The sequence below is a fragment of the Lytechinus variegatus genome, chromosome 8, assembly GCF_018143015.1.
Source record: "Lytechinus variegatus isolate NC3 chromosome 8, Lvar_3.0, whole genome shotgun sequence".
NCBI classification, from domain to species: Eukaryota; Metazoa; Echinodermata; class Echinoidea; order Temnopleuroida; family Toxopneustidae; genus Lytechinus; species Lytechinus variegatus.
The window spans coordinates 9283670-9296533 of NC_054747.1; positions in this window are offsets into that span (position 1 = coordinate 9283670).

The following is a 12864-nucleotide window of genomic DNA, read 5'->3' on the forward strand; positions in this document are numbered from 1 at the left end:
TCATTCAAGCTATCTAAAATCCACCAAAGCCATTTACACCAAAGATATATCCCTTACATTATACATTTATTTATTTCCTGATATGTATTCGATAAATAGATAACTTACATGTATGTATATTGCATTATGCTAAAACTTCTCTATGTTATATTTCAATTCGTCATTTCTCTCTGTATATACATGTAGATAATTATATGTATAATAATTGGAGATCTATGGAAAATGTATTGATGTATTACTGATTTATACGACATACAGTTAAGATCATTTTTGTTTATGTTTTCATTGTATATATTTTGAAAGAAAATGTTCATGCCAAATGAATGAAGTTTGTTAATAAATTCACAATCAAACCCACATAACCGTATACATACAACCTAACACACGAACACGAACACATAACACGAACCTTTGAACAACATCAACACCAACATTGCACTCACACACACGCACACATGTACACACACTTTTTTTTAAACAAGTGCACACCTAGTTACCAATGATGCATATAGCATTTCCATTTATTTGAAAGCAGGATAAAAGAGCATTGTAGATTAAATGCCTTGCTCACGGGCATAGGTGTCGCGGCCGGGATCGAACCCCTGACTTTCCATGTATAGACCACTCGGTCACGGCACCTTGCTTCACACACGTTCTTTCACGCACAACATACACACCCTCACACCATCCACGGACACTTCAATTCACACATGCTGGGGATCATAAAAAGTCTGAATAATAGAAACTAGAAACACCTCGCAGCAATATTTATTATAATAAACACCCTGACTGACGCATTGAAATATTCGCAAAATTTGTATATTGCTCCTTCGGCGACAAAAGGACACGGTGGTTGTGTTTGGGTGGATTAATTCATTCCATTGTAATCTACATCTATAATGAAATAAAGGAGATTGAATTGAGGAAAAAAATGAATTCATAATGGATATCTGACAGAACGTGCTCGCCATCAATTATTGGTATCTATTACAAGGGCCCATGATTCGTATTCATGAATTTCCCATCCTGATTTGTTACAGTAACAATAACGTTTTATTTCCTCGGGTAGCCACTTCAATAAAAACACTGCTCTTCGAGCGGGCCCAGCATAGCATGATTATATTGTCATTACCCTTTTCCAATCTAAATGCCGTACGCCAAGCGAGAAGGCAAAAGTCCCATTTTTAAGTCTTTGTTATGACTCAGCCGGGGATCGAACTCACGACCTCCCGTTCACGAGGCGGACGCTCTACCACTGAGTTATCAGTGAGTTACCATGCCGGGTTATCTATTGTACTATATGTTTTCACTTTTCTCTTACGCGCTCTCTCACCATATCCGTCTACCTGACCCCCTCTTTCGCCACTCCCCTTCCCTTCCTCTCTATTTCTTTTACTATTTCTGCCTCTTTCTGCCACCGTGAGTGCTTTCCTCTACACCCCCCCCCCCCCCTCTCTCTCTCTCTCTCTCTCTCTACCCTCTCTCTCAAGTAATATTTATATATTTTTTCTATTTCTCTCCTTTCTCCTTTCTGATCTTCAAACCCTTTTCTACTTTTTCTCTCCAGCAATTTCAATTTTCTACAGTTGTCGTCGCTTTATATGTTTGGGGCGATTAACTCATTTTTCTTATATTTTTTAAGTTTTATTTTCTGGTGAATTTGAATACGTAATTTATTTGATATACGAATTTGAATTTGAATTAGAATTTTAGATTTGGAGTTGAAAGTCGAATCTGAAATGTAATTTGGATTTGTATTCAGTTGGAATTCGCAAAAAAAAATTGAATGTGAACATGATTGAATTTGAATTTCAAAATGGATTTATTTGAAATCAAAAGAGTTTGTATTTTTTTTATATGTTTGAATTTGGATATGAGTTTAAAATGAACTTTCATTTCTGAATTTTGAATAATCATTATTAAGGTCAAGAAGAGTGGATGAAACGTCAGAATGTTTTGATCAGATCACAGCGGTGGTTTGGGCGACCACCACTATTTGTAAATGCCAAAAAACCCTTGTAAAAGCGTATTACTTTATCATTCACTTACCTTAATGACTGTTCTAAAAATATAGGTGTTTGTCTGACACAATTTTCAATTGTATGACTTTGATATTTTCTTGTACTCCATCTTTCTCTCTCTCTATCTCACTCACTCATATTTTTTTCAGTCTAAATTCGACCTTTGGTGATCTTGTAGTATTAGGTCCGGCTATCCATTTCAGTCATGACGTCACAAATAATAACGCGAATGACGCACAATTTTTATCCCCTAAATTTTGTTTTTGGGAATGAATCTGATATGAAAGCTAACTCAATCAAAGCCCCTTGTTTATAACTTCTACGTGTGGCTTACATGCCGCGACACAAAAGACTGAAAAGGAAGACATAATGCAATGAATGTGTGAAATGTAAATCTAAGCGAATTATTTGTGATCGGAACACTGCTTACGTGAACCGCGTGAAGGATGATTTTATCACCAGACGTCAATTCCAGCTCACATAATCAGTGAACATTTTTTTAATTAATTGACGCGATAAAGCGTCCATTTCAGATTATTCAATTAATTTAATTTCCATTATAGTTGCAAAAGGCTATAAATGTTACAATATCTCATTGCAATCCAAATAGGGAAGAAAATTATTCCTTGAATATTTAAATGTTATTGGATTGTTATTGGATGGTAATCAAACTGAACTCGATTCTGGGATTAGAGTATCCATGTAATATGTCAAGACCAAATAAAGGTATATTCACGATTCATTTACAACAGTCAAATTGATTTTATTTTTGATCCAGCCTAATCAAACTAATTTACTAAAGTTAAATTTTGTAAGCAATGACTAAAGAATAGTCAGAACCACAGGTGCAAATTCATTATAACATAATGAAAATTATGAATAAAATATCTGGGTATCGGAACGCGACATACAGCTCGTTAACGCAATTACATTGACTCAAAAACATTTATTAATTAAAGTGGATCGGCTGTCTACAAAAATATATATATCAACCATATGTGCGATACATATTGAATCCCACAGAAAATATAAATAAAATATCTGGGTTGCAGAAAGCAATATACAGTTCAGTAACTTAGATTTCCGTAACATTAACTCAAAAGTATTTTCTACATTGACCCATTTCTTTTTCAAAAAAAATCTTCCCTACGAATATGTTTTGCTATATTTATATTTTAATAATACTTTTAATAATAACTTTATCAATAATAACAATTATTGCGTTTTGAGGACTTGCCCATAGTCCAATAAGATCTGAGCAGTACAAAATAAACTTTTAAACAGCTTGTTTCTTGATTTACTAAGAATTTGTTACAAACACCATTCTGATATGAATATCAATATATATTAAGTAGAGCGAAGCCTCACAGGGAAATTTCAAATGACTAATTTTCGTATGTCAAGAGTAGTCATAGAATATCGCTATATACATCTCTGTTTGTTACCCACCCCACTCCCCAATCTCTTTTAATCACCTTCTCTCTCTTTATCTCTTTTTCTTTATTTCTCTCTCACCTTCTTTTCTTTGATTTCTTTCTATCTCTCTCTCTTCCAGTGCCCAATAGTCTAGCAAGTGCCCGTTACTCTGTTATCGGTTGATATACTATCTATATACTTAATTACCCAAACGACTCAGCTTGGAAATACCTGCTAAAACGTTAATTCAATTAAAATCAGGATGCTAGAATTCTTTTCATATAACGTGCGCGGAGTAGGTTTTTATTTTTTGCTAATTGATGTACTTTCGATTGAAATATATTACTTACGTTTAATTACGTAATTTGCTAATTGCGCAATATCAGATAAGATAATGTGTTGAAACAAGAAAAGCGCAGCTGCAGAAAAGAAAAGCGATAACTGGGTAGATAAGGCAGTATATAAACAAACAGAGGTCCCGACCTTAGTAATTTAAGCAATCGACATTTAAAGAGTTCAGGGTTGGATTCACAACAGTCCTTGGAAGTATAGATATATATTTTTTCTATTGGATCATACGAGATATATTTCAAGGTATAGTTTCCAATTATTGCTTATGCTGCGGTCACATCTGCGAATTTGCCTTTAAACGATCACGTTATTACCTGTGGAAGAATCAATCAATTTGTCGTAGGTTTCGCTGGTGTGACTGAAGTTCTTTTTCTTTTCTTTGGCCCGTATTCTGAAGTCAGGTTTAACTTAGACCATGGTCCAACTCTGTGCTAAAATTATGGGAAGCCAAAAATGTCAAAAACTTTATTAATAAATGTTGTGTGTTTCTTGTGTTTACTGTGCTCTTTCCTGATTCATCTATGGTGAAGACAATCGTCTATTTATATTTCCTAGACAATTATGAATGATTAGAGAGCCAAATGAGCTGAAAATGATATATCCACCGTTAGGGATGTATGTAACAATTGGCTATCCATACTTAAACCACAACTTTAAACCTGGGTTTAGGTTAAACCTGACTTCAGAATACGGGCCTTTGTGTTGTATATTTGTACTGTATTTTTTTTCTACAGGCGTATCCCCCACGAGCTTTTGCTTTCCTGCACTTTCATGACTTTAAAAAATGAAGTGCAAACTAAACACTTATATTTGCTTGTATCTGGTGTAATCTCCCTGTCAATTTCACAATAATACACCTTCATAATATTTGTAAGCACTTGGAGAGCAGAATTTACTATTTTTGTCATATTGTTGTAAAAACACTTTGAGCATGATAATGGAATGCGCTATATGAATATCTAATGTATATACATATATACTGGATATTCTATATATATATGTTTATATATATATATATATATATATATATATATATATATATATATATATATATATATATATATATATACATGTATATACTACACTTATACTACAAGTCCAGTTCTAAGTCAAGCGTAGCTGAATTTACAATTAATCACTATACAATCTTCTTACATGTAGGTGCTAAATTAGCACCACATTCTATTTTAGAGTGTAAGACTGACGTAATTTTCCATAAACATAACTTGTATTTATACATGTATTCTTTATGAAAAAGTGTTATTGTATAAATCGGTGTTTACACAAATGAAGAAATTTGTGACATATGTTGAACAAAATAAATGTTCATATTATGAAGGAATTCATATTAATGATATCAAAGGATAGTGTTCATTAAACTGTCAAAAATGAAATTAATCCGAGCTCAATTCAAATTGAAATTTAATCCGTTTCCATTGGTGCAATTAATTTTAAAGGAAGAGAAAATCAAAATATGGAACGCGTATTTGAGAAAGGAAGTTTATAGGTGACTACGTAGTTTATATTTTTTTAAATATAGAAAATTCATTCAAATGATAAAAGCAAAAAATCTAACAAAAATGACATAAATACACATAATTCGGATATGACTCAAAATTTATATAACCTTTATATTCACTTCCCCTTTCTTGTCCCTGCGTATTTTTTTTAAGAAATAATGAAAGAATGATTTGAATCTTCAGCATATTATTAAGGGAACGTCTTACATTATCATTGTAACTTATTGATGATCATTTAATCCCCTAAGATATTAAATCTATTAACATATATTTGAATTTTCAGGTCATAAAATACTAAAACAAAAAAGTGTCTACATTTTCCCCATTTTTTAAGCTACGGTATAGCATACCGTTTATCAATGCATGTGTTCGATGATTAACTTTTTTTGACGCTGTATACTACGAAACGTCAACATCCGATCAGTTTACAAAGGGAATGGATATTATAGTTGTTGTATCTCAAATATAACGATCATGAAAGTGACAACTTTAAATTGCTGTTTTGTGCGTATTCTGAACTAAAAGAAACCCTTGGCTTAATTTGTTCAGTCAAATATGATTATTCTTTGTGTTGTTTTGTTAGCATGTTTGCCATAATTACACACAGATGTAAAACAAAACAAAAACAATTTAAGAATATATCACGAGGAACTCATGTTAATTTGCTCTGTTGTTTCGCACAATATATATTCTTGTCATAATAATATGTAATTACAATTAATAATTCAGTTAAAAAAAGGATAAGGTAGCAAATCCAACTCCGTTGCCACACTAGTATAGTTCAAATTTGAACGAGAAAAATCAACACTCTGAAGTGCAGTCACTATACACGCTCTTTAAGAGCTAATTTAGCTCTTCATATCAAATCGGAGGTAGCAAATCCGCCTCCGTTACCACACTTGTTAAAGGCCTGGTCACACCGCCCGAGCGTTGTTGGAGTGGTCGTGGAGCGGAGAAAAAAAATCATCACCGCTCGCTACCGTTCACCATTTTCGATTTCGATTTTTTTTCCCCGATTTTTGTTTTCGATTCCCCCCCCCCCAATTTTGTGAGCGAAATTCGACCCTCTCTCCCTACCGCTCCAACAACACTCGGGCGGTGTGACCAGGCCTTTAGTTCAAATTTGAACGAGAAAGATCAGCACTCCGAAGTGCAGTCACTATCGCTCTTTAAAGGGGAAGTTCACCCTGACAAAAAGTTTATGGTAAAAATAGCAGAAAAAATGATGAAAAATATTGCCGAAGGTTAAAGAAAAATTCATCAAATAATTAAAAAGTTATTAGAATTTCAATTATTTGATTTGTGACGTCATATGCGAGCAGCATTCCTACGTAGCGAATGGTAAAAAATCAATGATATGTCATTTTCTCGGAAAATTGAAAATGGTTTTCACTGTAACTTTTGTATATCAACAGACAAATAATTTCACACCCGATCATGAAAAGAAAACAAAATTAAGTCATCAGGAACCATACAAAATTTGAAATTCATACATTTTATATTACATAACACATGGGGCAGCTGCTCGTTTATGACGTCACAAATCCCAAATTTTGAACTCTAATAACTTTCTTACTCTTTAACAGATTTTCCTCAAACCTTCACCAATATTTTTTACTATTTTTTCTGCTATTTTTACAACAAAGTTTTCTTCAGGTGAACTTCCCCTTTAAGAGCTAAATTAGCTCTCGTATTTAGAGTGTACCTACCCTATATTTTGCTATGAATCGACTTGACTATGTAGTTGGATGTGCATACATCTTTTTGATGTTTGTTTCCGAATTATATCGTGCGGTATTCATTTCATTTTGTCCTATATCATGTTTTTTTTTCGAACAGGTTGTTATGATCGTTTTACGTTTTATCAATATAGTGATTTACATAAAACGAATTTTGAAAAAAAAAAAAGTTCATAAGTTCATTTATTACAGTCCATTTGTATGGAAATTTGCTTTCCACCAGCATTACAAACACATAAAAACACAACATACATAGTATACAAGCTGTGAGTACATATACATTAGTACAGACAGCAAATGCAAAATAGACAACAAAAATATGATTCCACGTTAGAGGTCGTGACATGTTGAGAGCGGATCCTCATTTTAACTGTGATCATTATTTGTTCTGATATAACAGGAATGTTTTATGTAATTTTCCTTGTACTATTCATTGTTATTATTATCATTATCATTATTATTATTATTTATGTATTATATTATTGTTATGCATTAGATGTAACGTACTTTGGTAGTTGAGGCTATTTTAAGAAGATTATCTCCGAACAAGTTGATTCAACAGGTGAATAGAGTTTGGCAAGAAGGATTGGCGGAAGCGTGATCTATTAGTGCGTGGAACGTTAATACGGATACCAGATCGAATAAACGAGTATTGGGCATTGAGAGGATGATTAAAAGTGCATGAGAAATAACGAATAGAAATCAGAAATGTGACACGAATCTCGAAAGAAGATGTTTTATCAAAAAGTATTTTTGAAACTTAAAGCTTCTGGCGAAGTTATCAATCATATCTGTCAGGGGGGTGGTAACTTGTAGGATATGACGTCTGCTGTAATTTTTTGTCTGTTTATTTTGCTCGACTGTTTACTTTATACGGTTTTTTTATAGCCATGTCATTATTTGTATCTTGTTTATAATAACATGCTTGTATTTATTCATTTATTTATTTATTTATTTATCTATTATTTTTTTGGATTCAGCAGGGTAGCCTCATCAGGAGCCCTGTAAAAGATACAAACACATAGAAGTACAAAAATGTCTATATTCAAAATGAAGAGGTATTTTTTAAAACAAATAATAGTATTAGTAAAATGAACAAAATCAATAGCAATCTGCTTGTCAAACCTATTAAGAAAATCATTTATAAACGAAATGTAGAAAACAAATCATTGCATCTAGAAAAGAATGGGTTAACATAAAGTAAATGTGTGTGAGTTGTGCTTTATAAAAAAAAATATGTTATAAACATAATAAAGCAGGCACAGTCTGAGTAAACCAGCTAGTCGTGCAAAATGCCCTGGGTAACTAACCAAACAAAAAACCCGGCCCATTAGCGGTAATTAATTCCACCGTCTTTTAGGGATCACTATTTCACCCTTGTCTACCCCCCCCCCCCCATCCTATCTTCCCTCATATTCAGCAATGATAGCCTTCCTAGTCAGCTGCATCACTTTTGGCCAAGTTATGCTCTTGGCACTTGATGGTGATATGGTAAACAAGATACAGGAGTTTTCATGCTCGCCGATTTCTAAATCTATCTACCTATCTATCTCCGGGATCTATCTATCTATCTACCTGCCTGTCTGTCTATCTTTCTTTATTTCTTTCTTTCCATCTATATGTATCTATTGATGTCTCTTTCCCTCCCTCTCTCTCTCTCTCTCTGTCTTTCTCCCTATTGATCTATCTATTTATCGATCTCTCCCTCTCTCTCTCCTTTTTTCTAACCATAGATGGCGTCTAAGGTGGTGTGCTTACTGCTCACATTCAGTCTCCTCATCGCTGCCGTGGCTGCAGTTGGCTTTGACTACACCAAAGAAGATTTGGACGCTGTGCTCGCCTTTGCCGAAGAGGGCGACAATATTGAGATGGAGGAAGGACGTGTGAAGAGAGCTGGTCGAAGGAGGATTATCCGTGAGTATTTTTTCTCCTGAAAAATGAGTTTGTTTTAATTTCATATAATATATATATATAATAAAGGCATGTTATGTTAAAAACAGTAAAGTAGATGTATCTGAAATTAAACTGAAAAATCAACTAATTCTGACCACCCCGCAAACAAATCATGGTTTTATTATTCCTAACATTATGCCAAACTTTTTAAAAAAATCAATTTTCTTGGAATTTTCATATTTTATGCAAAATACGATTTATTACCCCCCCCAAAAAAAAAAAGAAACTGCGTCATATCGGATCGAGTAATGCGCGCTGGGCTTTAGCGTCGCACTTCAATCATGTCGATTCCAACTTCCGCGTGGTACAAAATTTGCATAACCGTATTGGTCAAGTCATAAGAGGACGCCCGTTACTGAGTATCAATAAGATTGTGTGTTACATAATTATAGTGCATGATATACATGTAATCAGAATTTAAGCATGGCTCTTTGGGGGTGTTGCAAGAAAACATTTGCAATCAATTTCAAATTTCTGCTGCTAATCTACAATTGATATATCAATTGTAACCATCTACTGTACCTCTAGTTTGAAGAAGCACTTCTGAAATCAAGTGTTCATTTTCCTGTAATTGCCAGATTTGTGACTGATTTTGTGACCAGAATTGACTTGCAATACTGATTGCAGCTTTCTTGCAACGCCCCGTTAAGTCACACCTAACTCTTTGTGAAACACCCTCTGTTCTTTTCCCATGCATGCAGGTTGTACCCACCATGAAAATGGAGCAATTTGTGTATGTGACAGGCGATTCAAGAGAAACTACAACAAATATTATCTCCTGTGTGTTGGTAAGTTGGTCGGACTGGTTACCCGATTTTCAATTTAAAACATAATTCGTTCAGGGTCCCGTAACACAAAGGTTAATTGTACGCTTGATTTTCACGACTGATTGTACATTGTAGTTCATAAAATCAATCATAAAGTTGTTCTACGATAACTGTTACGCTTTGTGTTACGGACCCCTTATATTCGAAAAGTGTGTAAGTGTGTATATATATATAAATATATATATATATAAGAACTGGGCCCCGTCTTACAAAGAGTTACGATTGATTCGATCAACCTAAACTATATATAAATCCATCAATGTCACCATTTCTTTTTTCTAAAGGAAATTTTCAAAATGTCCTTTGGAAAGAAAAGGGAAGCACACGGAGTTTTCATGAATTCGAACGTATGAATCGACTGTACATCACATCTAGAAAATATTCTTAACATGCACTTTACATTTTGACGTTGCTGGCTCTCCATAGTTGTGGTTGATCGGTGTAATCGCAACTCTAAGATGGGGCCCAGGATTTGTGATTTATCGAATTAAAACTGCAGGTCGACGGATCCGGTTACAGACAGATTTGCGTCTGATCACAACATAAAATCAATCACATGTCCAAAATGGATGCTCCTGATTGGCCTGTTGCAGGAAGAGCTGCAATCGAGCACAAATCCAGAAGTTAAGCGTATATGGATATACAATTCATCAGAAAGCGTGGATGCAAGATTTGTGCTTAATATGTTTTTCATAGTTGTGTACAATGCAATGAGCTCCAGATCTATCCTGATAAAAAAATTGTTATAACCTTCTGATGTTTTAAAATTGATGTACACTATACAATATTTAGAAACGATATCACATATTTTTCTCTTTTTAAAATATTTGAATGTATGCAAGGAAGATTGAGTTTCGTAATACGTTTTCGGGGGTTGATGATAATCTTTTACCCTCATTTTCCTTCACAAAAAAAAGAAATAAGGAAAGTGTATAAATCCCTTGTATCGATTTGAAAATGTATATTTAGCTTACGGTCATTGTAAAGGCTTTCCATCCTTTGTAGGCTTTGAATGTATGATAATTGGTAATATAATAATTCTCATACATAGAGCGCCCGATAAGAAGGCAGAAGGTCCTATTTTTAAAGTCCATGGTATGACTCGGTAGGGGGATCGAACCCATGACCTCCGGTTTATGAGGCGGGTGCTCTACCACTGAGCCGCAAATTACACCATGTAATGAAAATATATACTTTACGATTTTCGGTTTGGAGGATTTCTTAAACATTTTAACGTACCATACCAGCGTTTTCCTTCTCACAAGTGTATGGTAAAGTACAACGATCGATTCCCTGAATCTTCCTTCCACAATGAAATCTTGTATCCATTCCTGTCGTTAAGTTAAGGGTTTTCACATAAAGATAGCTGCCACTATTCATTGTTATCTTTATAGATTTGATAGTGTTTCCTTATTTTCATTTCGTGCACAGGCCAGGGAGCTGGAAATATCTAAACACCAAAGCAGTCAGAATAATACCATGACGTCACCAAAGCGTAAACCAATCAGTGGGTTCAGTTTCAGATGCCAGTCTCAAATGGGCGGGAACATGATTTACATCAACACTTTACCTGTCTACATCACATGCGATGGAAACATCACGTAGTGCCTTTTTTTAGAAAGGAAGGGGGGGGGGGGCGTTATCAAACACGTTTCGGTTTATATTCACATTTCTTGTGCCTTATATTTTTTATTGGGGGGGGGGGAACTGGAGTACAAAAGTAAAGATTTTACCACAGTTTATGTATTATTATTTTTTATAAAATTATGTACTTCTTAAATTATTATCATTATTTATGATTGTGAAGAAAGAATGTAAGTTCATTATATTAAAGACGATATGGTTCTACGGAAATTTCTTGTGTGGCTTTGCTTTTTTCTATTGTTAGGAGACCCTTTCTACTACTGATTGCGTCGGCTTTAGGCCGATAGTTATCATTATGATCATATTTGTTTATGTCATAATTAGTATTGCCATTTATTTTTGTTTCATCATTGTCATTTTGATGGCATTAATCAATAATGACGTCCCCGTTAACGTAATTACTTTATTAAGCTTGCTATCATTAAAATAAAATCTACGTTCATTGTCATTTTCCCCTAATTTGTTATATCAATATTCCGCATTTCATGCATAAGTACATCTCTGAAGACTTTACTACACATTATCACCCCAGTCATAGGTTCCCTGCTTACCCACATACCATGCATACAATGTACACGTACATACTTTCTCAAGGTAGATTGCCAATTCGTCTACTGCCAACTCGTCCACTAACCACATGGTGTACATTCATTTAGTCTAATGCCATGACGTTCATCAACACTTCGTCTAACAACCATTTGGTCCAATCATTACTCCGTCTTATCACCATTTCGTCTATCACCATTTCATCTCACAACCAATTGGTCTAATATCCATGTTATTTTCATTCATTTTGCCCGATTAGCACTTAATCTAATTACACAAAATACATGTAGTATATGGACTGAATGACTATTGGACCAACTGGTTATTAGACGAAATGGTGAGTGGATGAAATGGCAAGTAGGTCATGTGGAAATTGGACGAACTGATGGTAGACCAAATGATAGTAGACGAGTAGGCAATTGGGCGAATTGGCATAAGACCAAATGAAATGAATACTTTCTCTACTCTATATGGGGAGCATTCCAGTCCGAGTTTTCAACCTCAACTGCTAGGATTACTAGGTCTTGTACGTAAGCTTTCTCATCCTAGTCAAACTGGACCATGGTGGGATTCGAACACACGACCCTCTGATTAGATGGTGACAGTAGGAACCACTTCACCACCATTATCTACACTTGTTTTAAGGAATACAATTTAATTTTCATCTCTCTATTGTTGTCGTCTCGAACACCCCCCCCCCCCCCATTTTATTTTATTTTTAATCGTATCTCTGTTATCACAATCTTGTTCTGGTTTTGTCATATCTACGCCGGAAATGTTTACCACAGTGACTGAATTGTACTATTGGCAATTACTGTCATAAGACGATGATTGAGCGCATAGTACT